At 39.5% G+C, this 16,808-nt stretch overlaps 1 pseudogene; it reads right to left on the reverse strand.

Moving 5' to 3' along the window:
* Positions 1-552: 552 nt before the first annotated feature.
* LOC101705346 (N-acetylgalactosaminyltransferase 7 pseudogene) lies at positions 553-11,020 on the reverse strand (annotated as a pseudogene).
* Between the last annotated feature and the right edge of the window lie 5,788 nt (positions 11,021-16,808).

Raw genomic sequence — 16,808 nt, forward strand, 5'->3', positions numbered from 1 at the left:
AAATGAAAGAGGCACTAAATGTGTTGTTGAAATTCACCTTTCAAAAAAGCAGCATGACTGTGAAGGAAGGCCACTGTGGCTAATACCCTGTGGCAGTGCTTCAAAAAGATGTAAAATTAAATAAAGACACAACAGGTTGATCATCACCAAGATATATATTAAAGTCTGGTTGCTCCAACCTTTTTTCAAGTGTGTTAAAAAAAAAAAATCAAACTGCCTTTCAGACCTCTGAGTGTAATCCCAAAGAAGACAACATGCTTTTAATTCTGTTCTAACAAATCAGAGTTAAAGGCACAAATTACCAACATCATCTTTAAACAAAACAAAAAAGATGTAAACATCTACAAAGTTTAAGGTGAAAGCAGTTTTGTAAACAGTAACTGCATATGATAATGTTATTGTAAAATCACAGTTTATCAATGTCCTTCAAACTGATCAGGAGGTTCCAGGTTGGGAGCTGTACAGAGTTAATAATAATTGTCGCAGCAGGTTTCAGGCGGTTTTCAGTCCTGTATAAATTTACTTGTCAGTAGGTAGATTATTGGTTTCTTTCTAAACACTGTGGATGTTATTCATTTCCCACTTTTGAGTTATTTTACTGGAGTCACAATTGGAGATGAACACTTGATGTAGGACCTCTGAGAGATCTAAGGACCTCCCTGAAGGAATGTGAGTGAATCTGTGGAGGTTCTTAAAGTATTGTCATTCCTTAAATTCATTTAGATTACAGTGAGTAATCATAACTTTTGATCCATCAGGCTCTTTTGTCAAACACTGGTCATATTGCATGAGCTGATTTGCTTCATTGATTTGGAAAAGCTGATTCCCTCCCATCCTGTGGCAAGGTCCAAGTTCAACAAAGCCTCCATTTGTTTTTCCCATGCTGTCAATGAAGTAAGCAGTTTCAAAACCTCTGATTTCTCCCCAGTCAACATTCTTCAGGGGCAGAGTGTAGTGTGAGGTGATATCATAAGCTATTTCATCCATGAACCACTTGAAACTTTTACAGTTATGATCTTCTTGGAATTTTTTCAGCTCAGATATATCACCATAGAGTAATGCCTTTGATTCAGGATGACTAGCATAGAAATAGTCTTTATATTCATCCCACCAAACCTCTACAACTCTAACATAATTCTTTAGAGTTGGAGAAGACCCAATGTACAGGGGTGGAGGATTTCCTTGCCAGTCCTCAAGACGGTATATGTGTCCAACACGAGAACAAGGAACAAATAATAATTTCGCACCACACTGTCATATCTTGTAGGAAATCTCAAAGTTTTTCCCACCGCAAATATGGAGACCTGGATCATACAGACCCAGTTCAAAGAAGAACTCTCGTTCAACGGCAAATAATCCACCAGCCATGGATGGGGACCGATACAGTTCAGTTTTTGTCTTTCTCAGTCTCTTCTCTCGTGGGGTCAGAGGCACCCGTTTCCAGAGCATACTCCAGTCCCATGCTCCTTGGGCATACTCATCTTCATCACCACCCCCTTGGGGTACAATTTCATATGTGTTACCATTTATGATATCTATAAGTGGCACAGTGCAAATGGTTCTGTCCTTAGATATGGGAGCTACAAGTGGTGCATACCAGTTAACTGCCACTTCACAATGGGCATCAAGGTATATCAAAACCTGTCTAAGTTTAGCCTTTTGAGCTCCAATACTTCGTGCTTGAATTAAACCTTCTCTTCTCTCGTTTCAAAACACATGTACCAAGCCATTCCACAGCTTAATATATTCAACCAGTTTTTCTTTTAACCATTCTTTATTACTGAAATCATCAATTAACACAATTTCTGCTAAATATTTCCTTGGAGTTCTTTTGATTACACTGTGGCTGTTCTCATGAGGGATGACCATTCTTCATTATGGAAGATAATGATGACAATCAAAATGAGCAGATTTTCATCATAATGCCAATACTTGCATCCTCATCCTGCTCAACGGGCTCGGGTGATCCGGCCATGCGAAGAGAGAAGATCAGAGGACAACGAGGCCAAGGAAGCTTCCCACCACCAGCAAACTGCCTAAGATGAACCCAATCTTCAGCCTTATCTTCCTCCGGTGGCGAGAGACACACAGCCCGGCACAGCTACCACCACAACTCTCCCCTTCTTCTCCAGTACCATTTATTAAAGAGGCTATCTTTCCTCCAGTGAGTGTATTTGGCTCCTTTGTCAAAGGTGAGGTGGCTGAGTGTGTCTGGAGTTGTTTCTGCATCTTGTAATCTGTTTCACTGGTCCTCAGGTCTGTTTCTTTGCCAGTACCATGCAGTTTTTATTATAGTAGCTTTGTAGTATATTTTCAAGTTGGGAGTTGCAATATCCCCTGCCATGTCTCTGTTACCTAGAATTGCTTTTGCTATTCTGGGTCTTTTCTTTTTCCAAATGAATTTTTGGATGATTTTCTCAAAGTTCATGAAATATGCTGCTGGGATTTCAATTGGGATTGCACTGAATCTATATAGCAATATTGGAAGTATGGCCATTTTCACTATGTTCATCCTTCCTAGCCAGGAGCAAGGGATGTCTTTCCATTTTCTGATATCATCTTCAATCTCTCTTTTCAGAGTGCCATAGTTTTCAGAGAAGAGGTCTTTGATTTCTTTTGTTAGGTTGATTCCTAGGTATTTCAGTTTCTTGGATGCTATTGTGAAAGGAATTATTTGCCCTATTTCTCCCTCAGTGATTCTGTTGTTCATGTAGAGGTAAGCTATTGATTTTTGTGTGTTGACCTTGTATCCAGCTACTTTGCTGAACTTGGTTATTAAGTCTAGAAGACTTTTGGTGGAGTTCTTGGGGTCTTCTATATAGAGTATCATGTCATCTGCAAATAATGACAGTTTGACTTCTTCATTTCCTATTTTTATTCCTTTTATTTCTTTCTCTAATTGCTGTGGCTAATGTTTCCAAAACTATATTGAATAGGAGTGATGATAGTGGATATCCTTGTCTTGTTCCTGATTTGAGTGTGAAGGATTTCAGTTTTCGACCATTTAGTATGATATTGGCTGTTGGTTTTTCATAGATAGCTTTTATCAGATTGAGGCAGAGACCGTCTATTCCAAATTTTTTAGGGTTTTATCATAAATGTGTGTTGGATTTTGTCAAATGCTTTTTCTGCATCTATTGAGATGATCATATATTTTTGTGTCCTTGGCTCTATTGATACAGTGCATTACATTGATTGATTTGCATATGTTGAACCATCCCTGCATACCTTGGATGAATCCCACTTGGTCAGGGTGTATGATCTTCTTGATGATCTTCTGCATTCTCTTTGGCAGTATCTTATTAAGGATTTTTGCATCTATGTTCATTAGTGAGAATGGCCTATAGTTCTCCTTTTCGGTTGGGTCTTTCTCTGCTTTGGGGATCAAGGTGATGCTTGCTTCCAGGAATGAATTCAGGAGTATTGCTCCCCTTTCAATTTCATTGAAGAGTTTAAACAGTAGTGGCAGTAGTAGTTCCTCTCAATGTCTTGTAGAATTTAGCAGTGAAGCCATCAGGACCTGGGCTCTTCTTAGTTGGTAAATTTTTAATTACTGTTTCAATTTCATTGATTGATATTGGGTTGTATAAAATTTTTAGGTCTTTTTAGTTAAAATTTGGTACTTCATACTTATCAAGGAATCTGTCCATTTCTTCTGTGTTTTCTATCTTATTGGCATATAGTTTCTCGAAGTAGGTATTGATGATCCTCTGTATTTCTGCTGGGCCCGTTGTAATTTCATCCATTTCATTCCTAATTGCATGGATTTGGGCCTTTTCTTTCCTTTTTCTTATAAGGTCAGCTAATGGTTTGTCAATTTTTTTTATTCTTTCGAAGAACCAACTCTTGGCTTCATTGATTTTTTTGTGTTGTTCTCTTAGTTTCCATTGCATTGATTTCTGCCCTGATCTTTATAATTTCCTCCCTTGTATGAGCTTTGGGTTTGTCCTGCGCTTCCTTTTCTAGAAGCTTGAGGTTCAGCATCAGGTTGTTTAATTGGGCTTACTCTGTTTTCCTAATATGAGTATTTACTGCTATGAATTTCCCTTGTAAGACTGCTTTCATTGTGCCCCATAGATTCTGATATGTTGTATTGTCATTTTCATTTAATTGAAGGAACTATCTGATTTCTTCTTTAATTTCCTCTGTGACCCACTGATTATTCAGAAGTGTGTTGTTCAATTTCTGTGTGTTTGTGAAATTTTTGCAGTTTCTTTTGCTATTGATCTCCAATTGCATTGCACTATGGTCTGATAATATACAGGGGATAACTTCAATTCCTTTGCACTTACTCAACTGTGTTCTATGAGTGAGTATGTGGTCTATTTTGCAGAATGACCCCTGTGGAGCTGAAAAGAATGAGTATTCTGATTTGTGGGGTGAAACATTCTGTAAACATCTGTTAAGTTCATTTGTTCAAGAATTTGATTGAGTTCTAGTATTTAGTTGCTTATTTTTTGCCTCATTGATTTATTTGTGACAGTGGGGTATTGAGGTCCCCCACTTCTATTGTATTAGTGCTTATTTGATTTTTTTATGTCCATTAGTATTTGTTTTATATAGTTGGGTGCACTAGTGTTTTGTGCATATATATTTATGATTGTCATCTCTTCCTCTTGGATTTTTCCCTTTACAAGGATGTAGTGTCCTTCTTTGTCTCTCTTAACCAGTGTTGGTTTGAAATCCACTTGATCTGCAAAGAGGATAGCCACTCCTGCTTTTTTTCGGATTCCTCTTACATGGAGTATTGTTTTCCACCCTTTAGCTTTCAGTCTATGAGTTTCTTTTTGAATTAAGTATGTTTCTTGTATGTAGCATATTGTTGGATCTTGCTTCTTGACCCATTCTGCCAGTCTATTTCTTTGATTGGCGAGTTGAGACCATTAACATTGATGGTTATAACTGATATGCATTGCCTTATCCTTGTCATAACATTTTCTTTTTGTTGAATTCTCCCCCTTTGCATTTAATTTCTTGTCATGTCCCATGGATTCATTCTGTTGGGCTTCCTGGGGTTGTGGACTTCATTGTCTTTTCCTAGGATAATGTCTAAAATTTTTTGGAGTGCTGGTTTGGTATTCATGAAGTTCCTCAGGTGCTCTTTGTCATGAAACTATCTTACTTCACCATTAATTTTGAAAGATGGTTTTGCAGGGTACATCAGTCTGGGTTGGAGGCTGTTTTCCTTTAGTGTTTGAAATACATCACTCCAAGCTCTTCTTGCCTTGAGGGTTTGTGTTGAGAATTCTGCTGTGATTCTGATGGGCTTTCCTTTGTATGTGATTTGTTTCTTTTCTCTAACTGCGTGTAGAACTTTTTTCTTCTGTTGGGTTTCAGGATTCTTAACAATTATATGCCTATGTGTAGATTTTTTTTGATCAAGGCTATTTGGAGTCCTATATGCCTCACTTATCTGTATGTGAAGTTCTTTTCCCCTGCTTGGGAAGTTTTCTGCCATTACTTCTATGAACAATTTTTTTCATATAGTCTGCACTTTCTCCTGATTCTTCATTGACTCCAATCATTCTTATGTTATTGTTCATTGCATCGTCTAGCAGCTACTGGATTGATTTCTTGTGGTCCTTTACAATTTTGGAGCAATTTTTCTTTTCCTGGTCACTAATTGCAATCTTATCTTCTATATCTGAAATTCTGTCCTCACATTGGCTCATTCTGCTGCATAGACTTTCAATGGAGTTTTTAATCTCCTGGAAATCTTTTTGTATCTGTTTTATGGATTCCATTTGTTTCTTATATTGGGATTCCATCATGTTCTTCAGCTGCTCTATTTTTTAAATGTTTCCTCACTAGATTTATTAATCATGTCTTGTACTATTTGTACAATCTCTGTTGTTATCTGAGAAATTATTTCTGATTTCATTTTTTCCAGATCCTCTTTTATTTCCATTTCAGGGAGTCCAGGAGTATCATAGTGTTCCATCTAGTTTCCCTTTGGGGTTGCTGTAGTTCATCTGAAAGTCTGAGTTTGAGCCTTGTTTGCATGTCTTCTCATTTCGACGGGGGGAGGGTACTGCTGGTGCCCACCCAGCTCACCTCCTCTGTGCTGAGTGTGGTGGTATTGTGACCCAGAACCCTCCTACTCTGCACTGGGAGCAGTGGTAAATCAAGCCGGAAGCATCCTCCTTTGCGCTGGGTGCTGTGGCACATCAACCTGGAAGCCTCTTCTGTGCTGGCAGTGGTAGTATTTTAGCCCAGAATCCTCCTACTCTGCACAAGATAGGGTAAATTACTTAAAACCTAGCCTTCAGAGAGAAAGTAGCACTTTTGAGCAAAGCCTTAAGGACAGGACTTCTTTACAGTGGCTTAAAATTACCTTTCAAGCACAGAATGATTGGGCAGAAATGATAGTAATAGAAATGAAGGCATGTCCACAGTTCATTACAAAATCCTATGGTATATGGCCACATTTGATTCTTAGAGATCATTAAGAAATATTGTCTAGCTAAGCAAGAGCTTTCTTGAATGAAACTGGTAGTAGAGCTACCAGGTAAATCTTGCTAACAAGATGTACAAGGAAGCAAGATGTTAACAAGATGTTACAAGGAAGCAAGCAACTCTTTGCCACTATATTATTATTTCCTTAGCCTATGGTAAGAACATTTCCAACTAAATTATTTCCTAACTTGATAGTCTACAAATATAGCTATATCATTAAATCAAATATCCTGAATTTATTATTGAATGTAATTTTGCAGATATTTCTTAATTTCTGATAACATTGTTTTTCTCTTCTAAAAATGAGTACAATCCTCCCTGCTCATTCATTCTTCAGAAAATATAATTATTGATCACCGGGCTTTGTAGTAGGCACTATTAAATGTCTAAACATAAGTTACACATGCATCTTCACATGAATGGATATTTATGCCAATAGAGAGGAAATACATACCCTTTACCCAGTGTATTGTTTGTTTTAAGTGGTTGAGAGAAGTGAAAGTAAGCCAGAGAATAGAAAATAAAAGGAAAAAGCTCTATGAATCTCAGTAAATGTAGACCTTTTCTGCAATATAAATTCACATTTAGAACACATCATAGTGCTTACAAATGCTACCATATGTGCATTGTTCCTTTACTCTTCCCAGGACTACCCTGTGAGAAAAGTATTTCCATTTTAAAATGTGAAAAAAGAGATTCAACAACGTGGAGCAATTTGTCCAGTGTCACACAACAAGTGATAGAGTCAGGAGTCAGACCTTCATCTTCTAACTCTGTCTAGATACTTGAATCCCTCCTCAAGGAACAGTGTCCTCCCCAGCTGTGCTGAGTTTGGTTAGCAAACAGCTTCCAGGTAGCTGCTCCTTCCGCAAGTGCAGGGAGTCACCTTGCCATCAGGTTACACCTTTCTTAGGACAGTCTGTATCTGGTGACTGAGAGACACAGGGCTATTAGGATGTGGTCATTTGGGTTTCATACAAGGTAGTTCAATGAGCATTAACTGTTCCACAATGTCCAACTGGGTTGGCCAAGGCTTTGTTGGTAGTGCATAGCAGTTCAATCTCTCCCTCTGCCCAACATTGCTTCTTCCTCTTCCTTTCACAAATGCTTATCCTTAATAAAAATCTTACATCCCAAACTCCAGTTCCATGTCTGTTTCCAGAGAACCCAACTTGACACAGTTGGTACGGTTTGTGGTCTGAGAAAGCAGCCAGTAAGATGGACTTTGGGAGGTGAATCATTCACCTTTCGAGTGGAAATGGAAACTTCTCACTAGTGATAGGTGGAGTATAGATGGTGTGTGGCACCATAAAGCAGTACAATTATTACAACTTTCACCTGAGGTGCATTGGAAATGCACTGGTGGTTGCAAGATATAAAACATTTGAGGACTAGGGAAGAAATATGAACTATAATGGCTAACAAGATCAGATGACTACAGATTTAATGAGCCGGTGAGAGTAACAGGCATTTGCAAGCCAGGTTTGAAACCTAAGAAGACCAGTATGGTTAAATACAAAGGAACTCTCTCATCTCCTGTATAAGGAAGGCAGAGAACTCTGAGAACCAAACCCGGAACTTCATAGTCAAGAGTTGCTGAAATTTAACTAAGGTTGAATACTCAACAAAGACAAGGCCCTTGGCTTGGAAAATCTGTCATCCTGGCACATGCATGGGGTCATCTTGGTGACTACTCACAAAGATTTTGACTCATCATACTCACTTGACCCTTCTAAGCCAGTATATGTGCTCCACCCCAGCCCTATTAAAAGGTAGTACCTTAGTGCCCCCATTCTGGAGCACCATGCAGAAACTTCTTCCCACAAGGCAATATATGCTCCCTCTCCAAATCCACCCCCACATTCTTTTCAGGATACTAAACTTACAGTTAGCAAAAACTCTGAGCTTAATCCAAATGGGATTGCAATGGGCCTGATAAGACAGGGATTTTATGCCAAAGAAGCTGAAAGAAGTGGTGGTATGTAGCAGTAGCAAAGGGGGAAGTATACATGAACCTGGATTCTGTGGGCTTGGGGAGAAGAATTAGACAAATGCCTAAAAGAGTGATTGATTTGGAATGATTTGCTGAGACATAGAATTTTGGTACCCTGTCAAAGGTCCCAAAAAGTGGTCAAATTTTCTCCTGGGATGGCTCTCAGAAGTAAGAAATATGTGATAGTCTATGCTAAGTGAATTTGGAGTGTTAGAATTGTTGTGGCAAATACTAGAGGATTAAAAGGCTTAAAGAAGTGGGCCTACTGGAATGGTTAACTACTATGTACAGCCGTAAGACCCACTAAAAAATTCTGTTCCATGGGAAGATCCAGGAAACACACTGTTTAAAAAGACCGTCTCAGGAATGCATTGGTGAGAGGGCTATTGGCATCACTCAAAAATTTAATGGTGAAGGAGCTGGAGCTATAGCTCCATGGTATGCTGTGCCTGCTGGCACATGCCTAGAGTCTCACCTATTTGAGAGCCTGATGCAGGAGGATTGCTTGGGTCTAGGAATATGAGACATCATAGTAAGATCATCATCAAATTTTTTTTCAGTAGTGGCCTCCTCTGAATGCCAGGACTGAGAGTAGAAAAAGCTGTTATAAGGGGCTGGGGCACAGCTCAGTGGTTAATTGTTTGCCTACCATATGCATGTGTGATATCTGTGTTCAATTCCCGCCTCTGAAACAAAAAGCTGTTATAAATTTAGTTCACTGACAGCACTGTGGATTATAAGACCCAAAACAATATAGGCTAGGTGTTGTGTGTAATAGCCAGAAACAAGGAGGTTGCAGTTATTAAAATAAGGCAAAGTTTGCGTATAAGTCAAGAGAGCCCACCCCAAGAGAGTTATGCAGGTGATTAGTAGAAGATGGTATCTCTTATGGACAGAATTTATGGGCAGCTAACAAGAGTGTTAGCTTGTAATAGAAAAGTCTGGAAGGTCAACAGTGGACACTGCAAAAAAAGTTATGGTCCTTTGTACATGTTCCAAATATGAGTCAGTTTTCAAATCCAGAATCTAGAGATTAGAATGACAACTAGGTCCTTAAGAGAAAGGGCTCTACCATGACTCTCCTTTTCCCTTCTGCAAAGATAATTCTGGGCATTTGATTGGGTAACTTTGCATCATACAAAGAGAACTTTATACTTGGACTATTTTTTTTCATTTGGTTTATTGGTACATTTTAGTTATACAATACAGTTGCATTCATCATTGGGATCTTGTACCTTTACATGATGTGTCTTGGTTCTTATTTTTTCCCCATTCCCCTGCCCGCCCTTCACCCCCCACACCCTTCCCTATTTACAAAGACTTCACTTCCATGTTTTTCCTTTTCTCACATTTTTTCTTTTCCCTTCTTTCCTTTCCCCTTCCCCTCCCAATTCCCCTATTCCTTTAGACATTTTCTGCCTATTTCACAGTATGAATTATATATTTTTATTCTTATTTACACTTTTAGTTTTTCACACTAGAGAAACTATTCAGTATTTACACATGTGTGTCCTATTTATTTCACTTAAGAGTACGGCCTCAATGTGCATCCACTTAGCTATAAATGTCTCTAGTTTCTCATTCTTTATAGCTAAATAGTACTGCATTTTATTTTTAAAAACCACAGCTTCTTTATCCAGTCTCCAGTTGATGGGCAATTGGCCTGTTTCCAAGTGAATTTGAGGACTGTTGGAGCTAGAGTCTGAGTTGACATATATACCCATAGATCCAAATCATCATCATGGCTCATGTGAGATTGGGGACTGAGTAATAAAGCAAATCCTGGCCAAAGCCCCTATTACAGGAAGCCCACTGGATGCATAACTAGTGGTTGTTACCCCAGGAGTGGTTGGCACAACTACTTTGTGTCTTTGGCCAGTGAGATAAGAGCCATTACAGTTGGAAAGGCCAGATGGGAGTGTTTGATACTAAACCACTCCCCAATCCCTGGCCAAGATAGTAAATCATCACATCCCTTGGGGTGGGGATGTGTGTAGATTAGTGCCACCATTAAGGATTTAAAGGATGTAAAGGTGGTGATTCTCATCATATCTTGATTTAATTTAATCTTTCAGTCTTGTGTCTTCAAAAGCCAGATAGAGGGCCGGACATTTAGCTCAGTGGTGCCACCACCTGCCTCAAAAGCGGAAAGTCCCAAGTTCAATCTCCGGTACCAAAAGCCAGATAGATCTTGGGACAGAGCTGTAGACTACTGAAAGATCAACTAACTAGTATCTCTGACCACAGTAACTGTGTCAGATGTGGTATCTTTGTGAAGCAGATTAGCATATCTTCAGATACATGTTGTGTGGCTGTTGATTTGGGGAGCTCTTTCTTTTCTATCTCTACTAGAAAAATGAATCAAGAACGTTGGCATTTAGATAGAACAGAAAGGAGTATATATTTACAGTTTTGTCTAAGGGCTATATTAGTTTCCCTAACCTCTGCCATAATTTAGTCTGAGGAGAGTAGAACCATCTAGATATTCTATAGAACACGACATTAACCTACTACATCGATGATGTTTTGTTGATCAGACCAGGAGAACAAGAGGTAGTTAGCATGCGACATGTTAAGAAGACACATAAACTCTGAGGGTAGGAAATAAATCCCATGAAGATTCACAGGCTTATCTGACCCATAACACTTTAAAGGTCCAATGGTCAGGGCATACTGGTGCATTCCTTCTGAAGTGAAAGACAAATTTTTGCACATTGTTCCACCTATCGTGAAGGAGGAATCACAACACCTGGTGAGCCTCTTAAGGTTGTAGATGCAACATATTCCATTCTTAGGGCTTTTGCTCCATCCCTTATCCTAGATTACAAGGAAGGCTGCCAGCTATGCCTGGAGTCCAGAGCAATAAAACACTCTGCATCAAGTCCTGGCTGTCACTTGGACCACATAACCCAGCAAATCATGTGATGTTGGAAGTATCAGTCATAGAAAAAGATGTGACATGATATCTGTGGCAAACTTCTCTTGGGAGAATGACAATTTAGGCCTCAAGGGTTCTAGACCGAGTCCACACCATCTGCAGAAGAGCATATCCCTTTTAAAAAAGAACCTCTAATGTGCTACTGGGCCCTGGTAAAAATGAAACACCTAGCCACAGGGCACATGCAAATGGAACTATCTATCATGAGCTGAGTCTTATCAGATCTAGCAAATCATAAAGCCAGGTTAATCTAGCAGCAATCTATCAGTGGATGAAAAAGAGCTATTCAGGGTGACCAGGAGCAGGACTAAAGGGCACAAGCAAACTGCAATTTTAGATGACCTAGTCCCCCGTTGCATACACCATTATTTTTTTTGCCAGAGCCCCTCTTTTAGTATACGCCTTTGCTCTTGTTAATCTGCTCTTTTCATTGTTGTTGTTGTTGATGATGTGGTGGTGGTGATGGTGGTGGTGGAGGTGGAACTTTACCCATGAACTGAGCAATGGGTAAGCAAAGAAATCTTTTCTCTCTTACACACTACAGGATTAGAGGACTTAGTTCCCAAAGGGGATGCACATTATCCAAGGGCACAGCAAGAGTCCTGTTGAATGAAAAGCTACACTGCTGCCTTAGAACCTTGAGACTCTTGTATCCAGGGACCAACACGCCAGAAGAGAGGGTCATTGGCATAGCAGGAGTAATTCACCTTAATTATCAGGAGGAGGTGGGGCTGCTTCCACAATGGGGTAAGGAGAAATATGTATGCCGCTTGGCCGATCTTAGTACTGCTGGGTCCAGTTGTGACTATAAGTAGACCAGCACAACAGTTCCAGGCTTCAAAGGGCATCATGATCATGTAGCTCAGTCCCTTCAAAAATGAGGGTCCGGGTCAGGCCAGCCAGAATGTCCCAAAGGCCACCAGAGGGCAGTAGCTATGGGTGAGAGTGACCGGGAGTGGACAGTGGAGGAGGCAGGTTCTGAGTATTAATTGCAACCCGGAGACCAGTGCAGTAGTGAGGGCTGAGTTTCTCTCACTAATTTCATTCTTCTAAGTTTCCCCTCTGGGAGAGAGGCTTGAAGAAATCCAGAAGGAGAGGGTGCAAGGAATGAACTTCGGTGGACAGAGTTGCACCAACAAGGTCTATATCAAGGAAGAACATGTTGCCCAACAGTGGGGGTCGAGGAGAGGAGTCTCGGTCTCGGCTATCCGTTCCTTCAAGGTCTGCCTTGTCTGTAGAGAACCACTGATCTCAAATTGCACCATGCCAGAGGCAACCTGCCTCTGGTGACTGAGCGAGGGAGAGGTACCCAGGCCCGGGCATTTCCACCCACACCAGAGCTCCTTGCTGGGGCTGCTGAGGCTCCATCAGGCTGGCATGATGAATCGCTTTCTCTCTCTCTCCCTCTCCCTCTCCCCCCAATCCTACTTCTTCCCCCTTTCATTCACAGGTTTGGATCCTTAATGAACATCTTCATAACAAACTCCATCTCAGTATCTTCTACCAGTGAGCCTAACTGAGCAAACTCCACATCTCACGCTTTTTTTGGCACACCACTGCCCTCTGGCTCAAACAGAGCCCTTTTGCTCTCAGCAGTTTATTTATAAACATTTTTTAATATGCACTCAAAGGAAAAGATTTGAGATAACTCATGTTTCATGGGGGGGAGTTACACTATGTGCAAATATATTTTTGTACTCATTAAAACCACATAAAAGTATATTATGCATTTTAAAAGGTTGATTACCTCAAAAGCAGAAATGCCCTCCAGGCTCTCTGCTGACATAACCCACATTTATGAATGCCAAAAGCAGCTCTCCAGATTTTCTTCTACTTCATTATATGAAAGTGCAATGTTTTGTACAATCTTGAATAAATTTGTAAATTTTAAGGAAAATATTTTGTCTTGTTATTGAAGATATTTTTAATAAAAAGATCCTGAAATATTTTTTGAGAATTGCTTCAGTTAGGAGTGAGCAGAATATAATTGCTTTATTAGAACTTTGAAAAATTACCAAGGAGTCAAGGAAGGAATGAGAAAAACATAAAAATCATAGGGTATAATTAACAGTTTCTAAGTGGCTTTACAATATTTCTTTTTCTCAAATACTAATTGGCTTTCAATGATAATACATTTGGAGGCAAATGGTCCAAGGAAACAAATATTGGCTAAAAAATGATTAATTTTGACTGATAAAAAAATCAGACTCCAAATCAAAGACTCAGGGCTATTTATGAATTGGGTTCCATGAATGCTGGAGCTGTACTTAGAGAACTGTCAACTGAGCTTCATACTTCAATAGTTTTTGTTGACGTTACTGTCCCAGTTCTTTTAGTGATGATAAGAAGAGAAAACTCTGTCCTACTAAGCTACTGTCGGAGAACATATACATTTTATGATCTGTCTAATAATAAGATGCACCTTTACTGCTCATTTCAACCATTTATGAGATGGCTGACTTGAGTCTAGGTTGCAGTATTAAACCAGCTTGTCTTTGAGAATGTTAAATAACTTCTATGGTGATTGAACTTTGGCTCATTAATTTTAGCACAAAATGTGTCCTGATATAATGGAACAAGCATCATAATGGAATTGGACAGACTGGGTTTGAATCCCAGACCCAGCACTTATTAGCTGTGTGATACTGATAAGTCATTTAGTATCTCTGAGCCTTGGTTTCCTTATCTGTAACAGTCAGGGATTTGGATTGGATTTGCAAATCCCTGGATAGCAATCAGGGATTTTTATGCATACCGCATGAGATGATGTATATGAAAATGTGTGACATAATAAAGTTTTGTAAGTGGGCTCGACACAATAGTACAAATTCAGACAAGGGTAATAGTGTCATAAGTAAAATCTCTAGGATGTGGAATGTACATAACAACACGTGTTGTGGAGTCAATAGGCATGGACTGAAAGGCAAAAGAAATGCTTCAAGGACACTCAGGAACACATCCTCAGAGAATCAGATTTCCTAGGAAATGACAGTCTCCTGGAGAATGACAACACAAGCCCAGTGAAACATGATAATCATCAAGAATGTGTGTGATCAAAAGTGTCAGAAATGAGAGAGAGAGAGAGAAACAGAGACAGAGACCTCCGACCACTACACTGGGGAGCCACCAGCTTGGCATGCAGTATGCAAAGGATGATATACCTACAATACATGGCTAGCTGCAGCGTCAGTATCTTTGAAATACAAAGAACAAGACAATGACTTAGTCTGATCTGAGCAGCTATAGTACTGACTCCCTGGCTGCGCAGCTTCCTGTGCCAACCGGAAATGCAAACCACTAGAATAGCCTCTCTTGTCTCCATCCCTTTTCCTAGATGAGTTTTCCCTACTGCTAGGTTCTGACCCAAGAAATTCCCTTGACAGAATGAAAGGCCATCCAACAGATTCTTTACTTTGGATTAAGGCCTCACATATTAGTAAACTCAAATTATCTTTTCTGAAACTTGTTCTACCACCCTAAACATACACATGTATTATCGATATACACATTATGAATGAGTTCACTGTATGCTTTCCAGAGAACCCAGTTTGAGAAACAATAATTGTAAAGCACTTAATAAGAGTAATAGCTAGGAGAAGACAGATGTACTTGGTCAATTTCCCTTTGTCAGGTAATAATAGTAACAATAACAACAAAAGAAACATTTCTTGACTCTATGTGATCTCATCTCATTCTCCCAAGAATCCTTTTTTTTTTTTCAGTACCTGGGATCAACTCAGGACCTTGCACTTGTGAGGCAGGCGTGGAGCCACTGAACTAAATCCATGACCCCCAAGAATATTATTTTTGGCCCCATTTTACAAGAAGAGGAAACTGAGCTCAAGGGAATTATGAAACTTGCCCAAGATCACTCATCTAATAAGTGAATAACCAGTTTGTGTGCTTAATCTCTATGCTATAGTGCTTCTTTGGAGAAAGGATCAACTTTGAAATGAGACTGCTCACAGTGAACTTGACTGAATCTTACGACTGAAGTGTCTTTTGTTTCCAAAACAAGAATGATGGCTTCTGAAGGCACAGTGACATTAGCAAAATTGTTTCCTGTTCTTGTTGTCTGAAACCTGGATTTTATGTCTTGAGAATTTCATTGTCCAGTCTATCTGCACATGAGCAAAAGAGTTGGAATTCACAGTAGTTTGCAGAATAGAACCTCTAATAGGACTTTAAAAATCAGCAATATATCACATCCAGTACTCTAATCCATTGCTGTTGCAAGTCCACTTTGAAGCTAAATACACCTTCACACTCACATCCCCTACCCCCATGCTTTGCCTAGAAAGACCCTTGTTATCCTTTAAGACCCAGCTCAATTGTCACCTCTTTTATGAAGTCCTTCTCAGCCCCACAGGCTGAATTATTTGGCCCTCCTGTGTGTTTCCACAGCTCTTTACATTAGTATTGCTAGAATAGCTTTCACTGCATTGTTTAATTAATTACTTGAGTAAGGTCCTTGAGATCAGAGTCCTATCCTATTCATAAATCCTTTTATTCTCAGATTCCCCAGCCTAGCAAATACCATATTTTACCAGATCTAAAACTGCATTGATTAGCCAGGCATGGTGGAGCATGCCTGTAATCCCAACACTTGGGAGACTGAGGCAGGAGGATTGTCACAAGTTTGAGGCCAGCCTGAACTATGTAGCAATACCTTGTTTCAGGAAAAAAAAAAAAAAGCAAAAACTACATTGCTTGTAAGAAACACTATTGTTTCACAAACTACTAAGAAAATAACACAGACAAGTGTACTATGAGAAACCGTTAATTTTAAGATATATCCCAAATTCAAGAATACCAAAATATTTTTAAAAGACATTTATTAGAACTAATGATCTATGGTAATAAGTGCTCAGTAAATGTTTATAGAATGAGAACCCAAGGTGAGGCAGACTTCCTAGAGCACTCTGAGAGCCCAATCTTCTTAAGTAAGGAGTTGGGAATTGAGAGTGAATAATGTATGTTTACACTGCTGACTTCAAATATTTTACCCAGCAGCTTAGTTAAAGGGATGAGTGCCCTCAAGTGCCACCCACATTAAAAAATAAAACACCTCCATATGCCCCATTCAGTATTAGAAGATACAGTGACAATTTATTCCCATCAAAATTGGGAGGGGACACCAAAGGCATCAAATGAGAGCAATTAGAGAGGCACTGGGACACGGTATCTGTGTTTGCCTTAACTCTGGTTCTTTAAACTGTTTCAACTCACTGCTGTTCTCCTCTGCCCAGGAAGAGGAGCACTAACTTCCTCACTTTACCCCAGACTATTCCAGCCCTGCTTTTATTTTGATGTGACCGCATTTTACAAGAAGAGGAAACTGAGCTCAAGAAAATTATGCAACTTGCCCAAGGTCACTCAGCTAAATGAAAAACTAGTTTGTGCACTTAATCTCTATGCTAT

Source organism: Heterocephalus glaber, unplaced genomic scaffold (genome assembly GCF_053883595.1).
Source record: "Heterocephalus glaber isolate CG9 unplaced genomic scaffold, H.glaber_assembly_v1.0 deba00001729, whole genome shotgun sequence".
In the NCBI taxonomy this organism is placed as follows: domain Eukaryota; kingdom Metazoa; phylum Chordata; class Mammalia; order Rodentia; family Bathyergidae; genus Heterocephalus; species Heterocephalus glaber.